The sequence below is a fragment of the Leuresthes tenuis genome, unplaced genomic scaffold (genome assembly GCF_036924035.1).
Source record: "Leuresthes tenuis unplaced genomic scaffold, fLeuTen1.0.hap1 SCAF_16, whole genome shotgun sequence".
Taxonomy (NCBI): domain Eukaryota; kingdom Metazoa; phylum Chordata; class Actinopteri; order Atheriniformes; family Atherinopsidae; genus Leuresthes; species Leuresthes tenuis.
In genome coordinates this window covers 144,764-161,478 of record NW_027325370.1, presented here as the reverse complement: position 1 = coordinate 161,478, position 16,715 = coordinate 144,764, and the positions used below count along the sequence as shown (strand labels likewise).

Genomic DNA, 16,715 nt, shown 5'->3' with positions numbered 1-16,715 from the left:
AGGTCAGACAGAAGCTATCAGATGGATTTTTACTGAGATTCTGAGCTTTGTTATTAAATATTTAAAGGAAGATAACCAACATGTTTATCTATGATGATCAAACCCAAAGAACTGTTCTCATTCTGTTTGAAGATGGTTCAACCTCAGATAGAAACACCCATTTACAGTGAAAGTTCAGTTTGCCAGAGATCTGAAAACAGCTGTGGACTCTTTGGTTCTGATCCAATCTCTTTCTGCTGAGACGATTAGGCACTAATGCCGGTAGCTGCTGTTCTCGACTGTTTATAATCTGGATGAGATCCTGCTTCTATTGACAGGACAACAGTCAGTGTTTGACAGAAGAATTAGTAGAGATTTCCCTCACTAATCCTGAGCAGAAGATCAGAATAATGAGTGAATAACAACCGATTTGCAGCAGAGACTCGAATCTCCTGCAGGGAAACAACTCCCCCATCTAAAAATATCTGAAACTCCGATGAACCAAAGGAAGCAGCAGCCTGGACGTTATGATCCACGATTCCAGTCAGGCACTGTCCAACGGTCAGTGAATGCCTCACACCTGGTCTGTTCTACTGTTTTCTATTGCGTTTTTATTGTGTTATCCTGCTTTTTTACCCTGTTCTGATTCGTTCTTCTGTGTTCTACTGCTTTCTATTGCGGTTTACGGTATTCTGCTGCGTTTTACTGTGTTCTATTGAGTTCTACTGATTTCTTCTGTACCTTTTCTACTGTATTCTGTTGCATTCTACTGTGTTCTACAGAACCTCAACATATTGTCTGTTCTACCATGTTATACTGCTTTATACCGTGTTCTACTGATTTCTACTGTATTCTCTTGCATTTTACTGTGTTCTGCTTCATTCTACTGTGTTCTACTGCGTTTTACTGTGTCTCAACACAGTCTGTTCTACTGCATTCTACCATATTCTACTGTCTTCTGCTGTGTTCTACTGTGTTCTACGGCATTCTATCTCGTTCTACTGTACCTCAACACAGTCTGTTCTGCCGTGTTCTGCTGCGTTCTACTGTACCTCAACACAGTCTGTTCTTCAGCTGTTCTACTATCAATGCTTCTTCCATATTTCGGTCCTCTGCAGCTCTGAGCGAAACTCCACAAACTGAATACTGATCACTGCAAACATGAAATATTAATAAGTACAAGACTTTGATTCTCCAACAGTAACACACACATCTGTAAGTGCGTGAGGAGAAATGTGTGAACATGTACAGGAAGGTGAGAGGCGTTAATATTGATGCTAATTACATCACGGTGTGTTTCAGTGTGTGCGTACATCAGCACTCTCTAATTAGTGCAGTTCATCATTGCTGGTGCCGCCCATCAGAACTGAGCCCATCAGAACTGAGCCCATCAGAACTGAGAACATCAGAACTGAGCCCATCAGAACTGAGCCCATCAGAACTGAGAACATCAGAACTGAGCCCATCAGAACTGAGAACATCAGAACTGAGGCCATCAGAACTGAGGCCATCAGAACTGAGAACATCAGAACTGAGCCCATCAGAACTGAGGCCATCAGAACTGAGAACATCAGAACTGAGCCTATCAGAACTGAGCCCATCAGAACTGAGGCCATCAGAACTGAGGCCATCAGAACTGAGAACATCAGAACTGAGGCCATCAGAACTGAGAACATCAGAACTGAGGCCATCAGAACTGAGCCCATCAGAACTGAGAACATCAGAACTGAGAACATCAGAACTGAGAACATCAGAACTGAGGCCATCAGAACTGAGGCCATCAGAACTGAGAACATCAGAACTGAGAACATCAGAACTGAGCCCATCAGAACTGGGCCCATCAGAACTGAGAATATCAGAACTGAGAACATCAGAACTGAGAATATCAGAACTGAGGCCATCAGAACTGAGAATATCAGAACTGAGGCCATCAGAACTGAGGCCATCAGAACTGAGAATATCAGAACTGAGGCCATCAGAACTGAGGCCATCAGAACTGAGAATATCAGAACTGAGGCCATCAGAACTGAGCCCATCAGAACTGAGCCCATCAGAACTGAGAACATCAGAACTGAGCCCATCAGAACTGAGAATATCAGAACTGAGGCCATCAGAACTGAGAACATCAGAACTGAGAACATCAGAACTGAGCCCATCAGAACTGAGCCCATCAGAACTGAGAACATCAGAACTGAGCCCATCAGAACTGAGAACATCAGAACTGAGGCCATCAGAACTGAGGCCATCAGAACTGAGAACATCAGAACTGAGCCCATCAGAACTGAGAACATCAGAACTGAGCCCATCAGAACTGAGCCCATCAGAACTGAGCCCCCAAATGACCACCTGCACCTGTCCAGGTTAGTCTGGTTGTGACCCAGCAGCTGGTCCAGTGGTGTTAGGTTTCTGATCAGAACCTCTGTACTTCCTGTCTGTAAGCCTCAGTGGGCCTTTGGTCCAGATTTGCTGTTCTTGGACCCTACATACCAAAACCAAACCTGGCAGACCCCACCTGGACCTGAACTGGGTCTCTTCTGGTACCAGAATCCAGTGGGCTCAGGCTGTCTGTCTCAGCGATCTTTGCTTCATACATAAAATATTTTTCCAGTTTAAGGAACTGCTGCAGAACTCTTCCTCTGGTTCTGTTCCTGGTTCTTCTTCCTCTGGTTCACAGAAATAAAACTTTTAGCGGTTCCAAGTAGAACCTACAGAGTTCTACTGGGTCAGAACACATGATTGAGGGGTAGGAGTCTGCATGCTGTATTTCAGAAATATTCTGCTCTGCCTGCCTTTAACTGATTCTCCAATCACTTCATGAAACCAGAACCAGAACAAGACAGAGTCCTGCCTCTTATCCCATCTCACAGTTTGGACCTCCAACCAAAGTCATTGTCCTATCAGCGAGGTTCAGCTCAGTCCTCTCAGAGCGGCGGCGAAGCTGCAGAGAACGCAGAGGTTTCCACCTGAACCACACCCCATCCTCTCAGAGCTGCTTCCAGCCACCAGAGACAGCTTCCCGCGGTTTGAGTTTCCAGAACTCGGCACCAATCGTGTTCCTCGGACCGGCCGAAACATCCCGACAGTTTCTGACAGCAGGACATTTTCCCACCAAATCAGTGAATTATTTCTACGTCTCAAGAGAAGAAAACATCTTTATGGGACGACGTGCTTCTCTGCTCAGAGCTCCAGATACTGAACCATCCAGAATTCAGAGAATAAGGTCCAAACGAGAAAGATCAACAACATCAAGGCAGCAAAATCAGATCCTACTGCTGGGTGGAACCATTCATCAACAACCAAACCAACAGCAGGCAGCTCAGCGATGCTCAGAGGATTTTCACCACTGACATTTTGTTTATTCACAACTCTGATGAACACAGTGGCAGAATCTTCATGAACCAGCTGCAGGTTTTTACTTTGTGTTTCTGAGCCTCCCAACATGTCGTGCACGTGTCCCACAGAAAACAACAACAATTCACCGACCCGAAGGGACTCTGCTGGAGACATTATGGAGGAAATCATTCTTCTTCTGATGAAACTTTCAAACGCGGCTGTCCGTGCACGATCAATGTGAAAAAAAGGCTCGTAGTTTCTTTTGTTTAATCTCTGAAGTACGAAGCCGAACTTCAGAGACAGTCAGCGTCTCTCAACCAGTCGACTAATTGCATCAGAGCCTCGTAAACAGCTGTCAATCAAAGCTTGATCAGTGGGTGAGAGACATGCATGAGAGAGGGAGAGAGAGACTTACCTCCGTCTTTCTTTCATTCCAACAACAGAGAGAGAGAGAGAGGACGAACGAGCCCGACACACAGAGAGAGAGAGAGAGAGAGGGGGCGGGCGAGCAGCTGTATCATTGTTCTGAGAGAGAGGGCGAGAGACTGTCCCACACAACAGGGAGAGAGAGGAGGGGGCGGGGCTATCCACAGAGGAGACACCAGCCTCATGAATATTTAATAAGGGGGGAAGAGAAAGTTAGTAAATCAAAGAGGCCACGCCCCTCTGACAGCTGACAGCGGGACCAGAGACAACAATGAAAACAACACAAAATATTAACTTTAATTCTATATTAGACTCTATTGGATTTTCTCAAAGTGTTCACAGACCGACTCACTGCCTTAATCACACCCTTGACCTTTGACTTATGGCATTGAGAGTGAACAGTTAACAGCTTCTGAGAAGAATTCTACATATAGAAGGTGTCTGTCAGAGAATGCTGTAACCAGATTTAAAGAGTTGATTTCATCCTCCTTTTCTTCACTGCCATGTGCTGATATGACAGAGGACGGCTACCTAAATTTTACTCCAGTAGAACTTGACTCTCTTGTTGACAGCACTACAGCTTCAATGCGTACAACACTGGACAATGTTGCCCCTCTGAAAAGGAAGGTAATCAGTCAGAAGAGGTTGGCTCCTTGGTATAATTCACAGCTGCTTTAAAGCAGACTGCAAGAAAGCTGGAGAGACAGTGGCCTTTAATTTAGAAGAGTCTCAATTAGTCTGGAAAGATAGTTTAATAACGTATAATAAGATCTTCGTAAAGCTAGAACTGCTTATTATTCATCATTGATAGAAGAGAATAAGAATAATCCCAGGTTTCTTTTCAGCACTGTTGCCAGGCTGACAAAGAGTCCGAGCTCTGTTGAGCCATGTATTCCTTTAACTCTCAGCAGTGATGATTTCATGAGATTCTTCATCAATAAAATAGTTTCTATCAGAGAGAAGATTAATGGAATCCTTCCCATTATTATCACTGATGTATCATCAAGTGCAGCAGCTTTAGAAGTATCTTTAGAACCTGATTTGTATTTAGACGGCTTCTGTCCAGTTGATCTCTCTGAGCTAACAGCAGCAATAGTCTCTTCTAAACCATCAACTTGTATGTTAGACCCAATCCCAACCAGACTGTTCAAGGAGGTTTTCCCCTTAATCAATACTTCCATATTGGATTTGATCAATCTGTCTTTGTTGACAGGATATGTTCCTCAGACTTTTAAGGTTGCTGTAATTAAACCTTTACTTAAAAACCTACTCTTGATTCAGAAGTGTTGGCTAATTATCGACCTATATCCAATCTTTGTGATCATTTACATAGAAATAATCTGTTTGAAGAGTTTCAGTCAGGATTCAGAGTGCATCATAGCACAGAAACAGCACTGGTGAAAGTTACCAATGATCTCCTGTTAGCTTCTGATAGCGGACTTGTTTCTGTGCTTGTCCTGTTGGATCTCAGTGCTGCATTTGATACGATCGATCACAGCATTCTGTTACAGAGACTTCAACATGTTATTGGGATTAAAGGAACTGCATTAGGCTGGTTTAAGTCATATTTATCTGATAGATTCCAGTTTGTTCTTGTAAATGAAGAATCTTCCTCACACACCGGAGTAAGTCATGGAGTTCCTCAGGGTTCTGTGCTTGGACCGATTCTTTTCTCTTTATACATGCTTCCATTAGGTAACATTATCAGACAGCAGGGCATAAATTTCCATTGTTATGCTGATGATACTCAGCTGTACTTATCTATGGAACCAGATGAAACCTACAGGTTGGTCAGACTACAAGCCTGTCTTAAAGACATAAAGACCTGGATGACTCAGAACTTTCTGCTTCTACATTCAGACAAACTGAACTGATTTTAACGGAGCTGGAGGTCTGAGATTGAGGACTTCAGATGTAAACGGGTCCTGTATGAATAAACTGGACTGAAATCAGCAGTGTGTGTTTCAGGAGCAAACATCTGGAAGTGAATGACCCTCCAGGAAGTGGAACTCTGAGTCCAAACAAACATGTTTCATATGAGCTCAGATGTGTCTCAGATCGCCTGCAGCCTCCTGAGCTGTGGATACTGAACATCTGATACTAACCAGCATGGATATATCAGTGTGGAACCGCTGTATTTGAATGTGACAGCAGCAAGAAAGTTTCTGTCTGCCGACACCCGAGTGGTCCATAGCAGACAGATCACAGCAGCTGCAGTTTCCGGTTGTTATGGTAACCACAAATGTTTAATGCTACGTGAAGACAAAGCATGTGTCAACATCATCTTATGCTGCCGGTAAATATGTGTGTGTGTGTCTAACAGTATCCTCATGCGTGCACATGTGTGTGTGTTGGAGCTCAGCTGTTTGTCCACCTCCCATCAGGAGCCTCATGTAATATTAATCACACAGGGTCACATGCACTGCTGCACACACACACAGCCTGAGGTTGTGCTAATGTGTGTGTGTCTCCACAGGAGGGCATTCTGCATGTCCTCTTGGTGTTGCTTGGGTTTGGATCTTTTTTCAGGGTCCAGTAAAAGCAGGTTCTGCTATAGAATTCAGGTCCGGATGTGTCTGAGGGTCCTCACAAAGACTGGAAACTGATGAGTGTGTGGTCAGCTGGTGTCCATGATGTGACTTTATATTTCTGCATTAAAAAGCTGCCAATTAAAAACGATTTAGATTCTGTTCACTTGACAATTTACAGCCAAACACACAAAGGACAGTCCTGACCAATCAGAGTGCAGTCTCCTCAGAATGAAACTCTTGAACAAAGACTCATAAGAGAGAGATAAAATCATAAAATCAACTCTCACTTTGACCAAAAACAGCACCATTGACCACACCAGCAACAAGAAAAAAAGCTTCAAACAACAAAACCAATAGAAACAAGAACAGCAACGAAAACATGACAACAAGACCACCTGACCACAGAACCACAGAACCACCTAACCACAGAACCACCTAACCACAGAACCACCTAACCACAGAACCACCTGACCACAGAACCACCTGACCACAGAACCACCTGACCACAGAACCACCTAACCACAGAACCACCTGACCACAGAACCACCTGACCACAGAACCACCTAACCACAGGACCACCTGACCACCTAACCACAGAACCACCTAACCACAGAACCACCTGACCACAGAACCACCTGACCACAGAACCACCTAACCACAGAACCACCTGACCACAGAACCACCTGACCACAGGACCACCTGACCACCTAACCACAGAACCACCTAACCACAGAACCACCTGACCACAGAACCACCTGACCACAGAACCACCTAACCACAGAACCACCTGACCACAGAACCACCTGACCACAGAACCACCTAACCACAGGACCACCTGACCACCTAACCACAGAACCACCTAACCACAGAACCACCTGACCACAGAACCACAGGAAAACCTAACCATAGAACCACAGAACCACAGGAAAACCTAACCACCTGACCACAGAACCACCTGACCACAGAACCACCTGACCACCTAACCACAGAACCACCTGACCACAGAACCACCTGACCACAGAACCACAGGAAAACCTAACCACAGAACCACCTAACCACAGAACCACCTGACCACAGAACCACCTAACCACAGAACCACCTAACCACAGAACCACCTAACCACCTGACCACCTGACCACAGAACCACAGAACCACCTGACCACAGAACCACCTAACCACAGAACCACCTAACCACAGAACCACCTGACCACCTGACCACCTGACCACCTGACCACCTGACCACAGAACCACCTGACCACCTGACCACAGAACCACCTGACCACCTGACCACAGAACCACCTGACCACCTAACCACAGAACCACCTGACCACAGAACCACCTGACCACAGAACCACCTGACCACAGGACCACCTAACCACAGGACCACCTGACCACAGAACCACCTGACCACAGAACCACCTGACCACAGGACCACCTAACCACAGAACCACCTAACCACAGAACCACCTGACCACCTAACCACAGAACCACCTGACCACAGAACCACCTGACCACAGGACCACCTGACCACAGAACCACCTGACCACAGGACCACCTAACCACAGAACCACCTGACCACAGAACCACAGAACCACCTGACCACAGAACCACAGAACCACCTAACCACAGAACCACCTGACCACCTAACCACAGAACCACCTGACCACAGAACCACCTGACCACAGGACCACCTGACCACAGAACCACCTGACCACAGAACCACCTAACCACAGAACCACCTGACCACCTAACCACAGAACCACCTGACCACAGAACCACCTGACCACAGGACCACCTGACCACAGGACCACCTGACCACAGAACCACCTGACCACAGGACCACCTAACCACAGAACCACCTGACCACAGAACCACAGAACCACCTGACCACAGAACCACCTGACCACAGAACCACAGAACCACCTGACCACAGAACCACCTAACCACAGAACCACAGGAAAACCTAACCATCTGACCACAGGACCACAGGAAAACCTGACCACAGAACCACCTAACCACAGAACCACAGAACAACCTGACCACAGAACCACCTGACCACCTAACCACAGAACCACCTAACCACAGAACAACCTAACCACAGAACAACCTGACCATCTTACCACAGAACCACCTAACCACAGAACCACCTAACCACAGAACCACCTGACCACCTGACCACCTGACCACAGAACCACCTGACCACAGAACCACCAGACCACAGAACCACCTAACCACAGAACCACCTGACCACCTGACCACAGAACCACCTAACCACAGAACCACCTGACCACAGAACCACCTAACCACAGAACCACCTGACCACAGAACCACCTGACCACCTGACCACCTGACCACCTGACCACCTGACCACAGAACCACAGGAAAACCTAACCACAGGAAAACCTAACCACAGAACCACCTGACCACCTGACCACAGAACCACCTGACCACCTGACCACCTGACCACAGAACCACCTGACCACCTGACCACCTGACCACAGAACCACAGGAAAACCTAACCACAGGAAAACCTAACCACAGAACCACCTGACCACCTGACCACAGAACCACCTGACCACCTGACCACCTGACCACAGAACCACAGGAAAACCTAACCACAGAACCACCTGACCACAGAACCACCTGACCACCTGACCACAGAACCACCTGACCACAGAACCACCTGACCACAGAACAACCTGACCACAGGATAACCTAACCACAGAACCACCTGACCACCTGACCACCTGACCACCTGACCACAGAACCACAGGAAAACCTGACCACAGAACCACCTGACCAAAGAACCACCTGACCACCTGACCACAGAACCACCTGACCACAGAACCACCTGACCACAGGATAACCTAACCACAGAACCACCTGACCACCTAACCACCTGACCACAGAACCACAGGAAAACCTCACCACAGAACCACCTGACCACCTGACCACAGAACCACCTGACCACAGAACCACCTGACCACAGAACCACCTAACCACAGAACAACCTGACCACAGAACCACCTAACCACAGAACCACCTGACCACAGGAAAACCTAACCACAGAACCACCTGACCACAGAACCACCTAACCACAGAACCACCTAACCACAGAACCACCTAACCACAGAACAACCTGACCACAGAACCACCTAACGACAGAACAACCTGACCACAGAACCACCTGACCACAGAACCACCTGACCACCTGACCACAGAACCACCTGACCACAGGACCACCTAACCACAGAACCACCTAACCACAGAACCACCTGACCACAGAACCACCTGACCACAGGACCACCTAACCACAGAACCACATAACCACAGGACCACCTAACCACAGAACCACCTAACCACAGAACAACCTGATCACAGAACCACCTAACCACAGAACCACCTGACCACAGGACCACCTGACCACAGGAAAACCTAACCACAGAACCACCTGACCACCTGACCACAGAACCACAGGAAAACCTAACCACAGAACCACCTAACCACAGAACCACCTGACCACAGAACCACAGAACCACCTGACCACCTGACCACAGAACCACCTGACCACAGAACCACCTGACCACAGGAAAACCTAACCACAGGAAAACCTAACCACAGAACCACCTGACCACAGAACCACCTGACCACAGAACCACCTAACCACAGAACCACCTGACCACCTGACCACAGAACCACCTGACCACAGGACCACCTAACCACAGAACCACCTAACCACAGAACAACCTGACCACAGAACCACCTAACCACAGAACCACCTGACCACAGGAAAACCTAACCACAGAACCACCTGACCACAGAACCACCTAACCACAGAACCACCTAACCACAGAACCACCTGACCACCTGACCACAAAACCACCTGACCACAGGACCACCTAACCACAGAACCACCTAACCACAGAACAACCTGACCACAGAACCACCTGACCACAGAACCACCTGACCACAGAACCACCTGACCACCTGACCACAGAACCACCTGACCACAGAACCACCTAACCACAGAACCACCTGACCATAGAACCACCTAACCACAGGACCACCTAACCACAGAACAACCTGACCACAGAACCACCTGACCACAGAACCACCTGACCACAGGAAAACCTAACCACAGAACCACCTGACCACAGAACCACCTGACCACCTAACCACAGAACCACCTGACCACCTGACCACAGGACCACCTAACCACAGAACCACCTGACCACAGAACCACCTGACCACCTGACCACAGGAAAACCTAACCACAGAACCACAGAACCACCTAACCACAGAACCACCTGACCACAGGACCACCTGACCACAGGACCACCTAACCACAGGACCACCTAACCACAGAACCACCTGACCATAGAACCACCTGACCACAGAACCACCTAACCACAGAACCACCTAACCACAGAACCACCTGACCACAGAACCACCTAACCACAGAACCACCTGACCACAGGACCACCTAACCACAGAACCACCTAACCACAGAACCACCTGACCACAGAACCACCTAACCACAGAACCACCTAACCACAGAACCACCTGACCACAGAACCACCTAACCACAGGACCACCTAACCACAGAACCACCTGACCACAGAACCACCTAACCACAGGACCACCTAACCACAGAACCACCTGACCACAGGACCACCTAACCACAGAACCACCTAACCACAGAACCACCTGACCATAGAACCACCTGACCACAGAACCACCTAACCACAGAACCACCTGACCACAGAACCACCTAACCACAGAACCACCTAACCACAGAACCACCTGACCACAGAACCACCTAACCACAGGACCACCTAACCACAGAACCACCTAACCACAGGACCACCTAACCACAGCACCACCTAACCACAGAACCACCTGACCACAGAACCACCTGACCACAGAACCACCTGACCATAGAACCACCTGACCATAGAACCACCTAACCACAGAACCACCTAACCACAGAACCACAGAACCACCTAACCACAGAACCACCTGACCACAGAACCACCTGACCACAGGACCACCTAACCACAGAACCACCTAACCACAGAACCACCTGACCACAGAACCACCTGACCACCTAACCACAGAACCACCTAACCACAGAACCACCTAACCACAGAACCATCTGACCACAGGACAACCTAACCACAGAACCACCTGACCACAGAACCACCTAACCACAGAACCACCTGACCACAGAACCACCTGACCACAGAACCACAGAACCACCTAACCACAGAACCACCTGACCACAGAACCACCTAACCACAGAACCACCTAACCACAGAACCACCTGACCACAGAACCACCTAACCACAGAACCACCTAACCACAGAACCACCTGACCACAGAACCACCTGACCACAGAACCACCTGACCACAGGACCACCTAACCACAGAACCACCTGACCATAGAACCACCTGACCATAGAACCACCTGACCACAGGACCACCTAACCACAGAACCACCTGACCACAGAACCACCTAACCACAGAACCACCTGACCACAGAACCACCTAACCACAGAACCACCTAACCACAGAACCACCTAACCACAGAACCACCTGACCACAGAACCACCTAACCACAGGACCACCTAACCACAGAACCACCTGACCACAGAACCACAGGAAAACGTAACCATCTGACCACAGGAAATCCTAACCATCTGACCTCCTGACTAATTGTTTGTAGGGATGTTCAAATGACACCGAACTATCAAAGACACCCAAATTTCTAGCATTTGATTCATCAGAAGAGCCCATAAAGCTGATGTGTTTTGTCTGGGATCAGCTTGTCTGGAGCTACTATAAAAGTTTCAGTTTTCTCATTGTTTAACTGAAGGCAGTTGTCTTTTAACCATTGCTTGGTATCTGTCAGGCAATTTTATAAACAAGACCATTTCCAATATTTCAAAAAGATTAATAATATCTGGATGTTATCAGCATAGAGATGATAAGAAATATTATTGTAACATTGAATAACTTGGCAAAGAGGAAACAGCAAAAAGAGAACTGGAAAAAGAACAGATCCCTGAGGTACCCCACAGAATCAGACATTACCCGATTCCCAGAAACAGTGAAAGATCCCAGACCGGTGGGATGTGAACCATTATAAAAGGACACCAGTAATCCTAAACCATTCCTACAGCCTGTTTACTGTGTGGCGGACAGCATCAAAGGCAGAGGAGAGATCCAGTGACACCAGAACAGGATAGTTTCAGTACAGCGGTTGGATGTAATCTGTGAAAACCAGACTGAAAAGAATCCATCACAAAACCTCATATTCTGTATTTATATTCATATTTGACCATGTTTCAGTAAATCAGCTGTTTCCTGTTTTAATAGAAGTCAGTAAAGAAATGAGGGCTGATCAGGACTCTGGGTCAGGACTTTGGATCGGGACTCTGGGTCAGGACTCTGGGTCAGGACTCTGGGTCAGGACTCTGGATCAGGACTTTGGATCAGGACTCTGGGTCAGGACTTTGGGTCAGGACTCTGGATCAGGACTTTGGATCAGGACTCTGGGTCAGGACTTTGGATCAGGACTCTGGGTCAGGACTCTGGGTCAGGACTTTGGATCAGGACTCTGGATCAGGTCTCTGGATCAGGACTTTGGGTCAGGACTCTGGGTCAGGACTCTGGGTCAGGACTCTGGGTCAGGACTTTGGATCAGGACTCTGGGTCAGGACTCTGGGTCAGGACTCTGGGTCAGGACTCTGGGTCAGGACTTTGGGTCAGGACTCTGGGTCAGGACTCTGGATCAGGACTCTGGATCAGGACTCTGGATCAGGACTCTGGACAGAACCGTGTTAATTCTGAGGAACTTTGTGTCAAACTGCTTCCAAACCCAAAGTATTGTCCAGTCCTGAATCTTTTCTCTATACTATAATACATCGTATTATATAAATGAGAGCGAGGGCTTCAGGTATGTGAGGCAGAAACAAAGGATGAAGGATGGCTGCAGAGGCTCCAAAGGGGGGTGAGTGTTTAGAGAGCGTGAAAAGCAGCCCATTCAGACACGAACCAATCAGGCGGAGTAATGAATGCGGGGGAGGGGAGGAGGTGAAAGGTGAGGCGCAGTAATTGGGAGGAAATGTGTCCCACAGACCATCCAACACAACTCGATTCATCGTCTCCTGAGGAACAAACTGCAGCTGCAGAGAGAAGTTCAGCCTGTTCACGATCTACGGGAACTCAGCAGGGACAAAAAACACGCAGGCTGAGAATCAAATCACCGCTTTATTAAAGTCATCTGTCTGAATCTGACGGTAATTTACAGAAACTCATTTCAGCGGATGACACAACTGATCATCCTGCAGATCTGCTTCTTATCGTGATGATCTGTCCCAGAAAAACGCTTAAAGAGTCGCTGAAACACGACCTTCAGATGCAACAGATTCAGAGCAGGTTTCATGGTGACCACGAGTTCAGGTGGATCAGAGATGGGGAGAAGAAGAAGAAAGAGGTGAACAGCCTCCTTCTGGGAGAAGATGCACGATTTGGGGAAAAGTCCTCCTGTGATTACTAAGGTCAGAGTTAGGATAAGATGAATAAATGCCATCACCCACACTACTGATAATATATATTATGTATTTTATACATCTATATACAACTAAACTTAATTGAAAAATATATTTTTAATCACTGAAACGTGTTTTCTCAGCAGGACTAAAGTTAAATAAATAGAAGAGAGAAGAACATTTTTCAGCTTCAACTTATTATCGTTAACTCTTTTAAAAAGCAAACTGGACATGAAGAGACATTCAGGCTCTTGGCTCAGTGCCAGCAGCAGGCTGCAGCCGCTTATTAACTCCTCCAGAACCGAGTCTCTCTTTGCTTCCATCGTCCTTCCCTCTGAGCTGCTGAAGGAAAACAGGCAAACTGCTGTCCTTCAGCTGTCTAACATCTGGTTCCTGATGGATGGAAACAGACCAGCCGTCACATCCATTCATTTTTAGGACTAAACTGTCCTCGTCGGGCTTTTTCTGCTTCATAGATGCTGCTTTTCCTTTATGCTTCCTGTTCTGTTTTGGTCAGGTTCGGCCATTTTACTCCAGCTGTCTAACATCTGTTTCCTGCCCCCCCGTCCTTAATCCCCCCCTCAGGGCGGCATAAAGCACCGTGACCATCTCTGCAGCCTTTGGTTCCGCCGTTACGTCTTAACCTCGGGAAATCCTGACCTCAAAGAAAAGCCTAGAAAGTCCAGACCTGAGTCTAAGATGCTGGCAGGTCTCCATCGCAGGCAACTCAACGCCTGCGGGTTGTTTTTACTCTTGTGCTCGCCGCGGGGTTCTGAGGTCACTGCCTCCGGGCCGGCGGGATAAAAGCTGCACCTACCTGTTGAGGCAACCTGCTGTTGTGATGAGGAGGAGGATCCTTCTTCATCAGGAGGGCGTTTCCTGCAGGAACACAGAAACATGTCAGTTCTACAGGTTTATCTGACGCTCAGGGGCTCTTGTTCTGATCAGAATCTGACAGAGAGAGAACTTCTTATTGATCAAGAACAGATTTCTGAACCCCGTCTGATATATTTACAGAGTCTGATAAACCCAGAGCACTCTGAACATCTCAGAGATCAGAGATGACCAATCGGACAGCTGTTTATGCATCTGGCAGACGCTTTTATCCAAAGCACCTCACAGGGGGGCAGGTAGAGTGGGGGGGTCTCACCTGCAGGTAGAACCTTCCATGCAGGGGATCTGAACCCAGGTCTCCCTCAGGTGGCCCCATACCTGCACTGCTCAGTGACTCAGTGTTTTTAACGGTGCCGTTAGAATAAAGATCTGAACGTGTGACCAGGTGTGTTCCTGCACCCCCTTCTTGGCTCCCAGCCTGCAGCCTCATTTCTTTGGGCTCCTCGGCAGCCATCTGCCTTCAAGGCCGACGCTGAGGTCAAGCAATGAATCACTTCTTGTTTGTTTGGCGGGGCACAGAATGAGTTAATGAGCTGGTGAGTCGCTGCAGATATTGATTGATTATATGCAGAGGGAGCAGCTCCTTCTCACCTGTCCCACCCTGCTTTGGCCTGCACACACCTTTAATGTTCAGTGAAAATAAAGCTTTTTATGGCGAGCTTCAGGTCACCGACCCATCCTGCTGACTGCAGACACATGACCATGGACTGCTGTCTCTCTGGAAACGGGTTAAACTGAGGAAAGCTCATTTCTGGGAGGAATGAAGGCGGACAGCATGTCAGAAACAGTGAATCTTTCTGCTCATGATGTTCATACAGCCTCAGAAAACAGCGACTCTTTCCTGTAGTGACCCTCAGCTGTGGCTCCGCCTCCTGTCAATCAGGGGCAGGTGTCAAAGACAAAGACGGCTTTATTCTGGGGCTCTGAGATGTTGAAAGACTGAAGGACAGCAGCTGGGGCCTGCAAGACAAAAAGCAGGGACCAACAACTTCCCCTTGGTTTTTGTGAGGAGGGTTTTTCTCATCAGAGATCAGTCACCTCATGTTAGTGTGATACAGCATGAAAGTCAGCGTTTTCAGGCTTTTGTCTGAACATTTTCGTTCATTAATCGACTTCAGATGTTTGCATTATTACTGTTGGTGATGTGAAGACCTCTGTTTGCAGCCCAGGTGCAGAATAATGTGTTTATATGAGTTTTAAAACAGATAATCGTCTTTAAAAAGATCAGGATCAGAGGTAATGATCAGGGATCGGAGCAGCCAGTCATCTTCCATAGAAACAGGAAAGTTTGTTCAGGGGCTTAAAAATAGTTTCATGTAAAATAAGGCTGTTTTTAAGGAGGTCATCGGGTCCGAAAAGGTTCAAATATGAGCACCTAAACATCTCTCACTTCAATTTCAGACACTTTGTTGATATCTTTATGTTCATTTGCCCTTTATTCAACAAAGAAAGTCCTGTTAGGACACTGGATCGGACCCAGAGAGCTCGGGTCAAGGAGACAATGACAGGACCACAGCAGCTAATGCAGCTCTTCCATGACACGGTGCAGCACAGTTTGGCTCGTTTATTGCCTTCATGCTGCTTTCAGGGGGCTAAATCAAAGCTGAGAGAATATTTGTTTGGAACAAATGGATTTGGATTATTCATCATATTGAAGTTTGAGGACAGAGCTGCAAAATGATCACCACTAAACTGCAGTTTCACACAGATATCAAAAAGAATTGCAAGAAAACGCTGAATTAGATGTAATGTCTGACCATTTATAAACCAACAAAGACATAAAACTCAAGTTTGTTCAAAAACTTAATCTCAGGCTGGCTCCAGGTCTGAGCCGAGGGTCAGTTCTGGGTTCTGGTCATCAGGAGGGATGGAGGTCCCTACTGTGCAGTAATATCTGAGAGAGTCGGAGGAAGTGAGGCCAGGAGGTCGCAGGCAGACACAGAGTCCATTCATCCATCTGAGGAAATATCAGACGTGTCGTCACTCAGAACATTCAGCT

At 47.5% G+C, this 16,715-nt stretch overlaps 1 protein-coding gene across 2 annotated transcripts in view; it reads right to left on the bottom strand.

Moving 5' to 3' along the window:
• plxnb3 (plexin B3) overlaps window positions 1-16,715 on the bottom strand; it is a 104,543-nt gene that overhangs the window by 66,709 nt on the left and 21,119 nt on the right. The window contains exon 2 of one of the 2 annotated variants that reach the window (XM_072367990.1): window positions 14,640-14,701. The gene's annotated coding sequence lies outside the window, so the exon portion shown is untranslated. Of the gene's footprint in view, window positions 1-3,727; window positions 3,780-14,639; window positions 14,702-16,715 lie in introns of those variants that run through there. The other variant, XM_072367991.1, reaches the window with a different exon arrangement.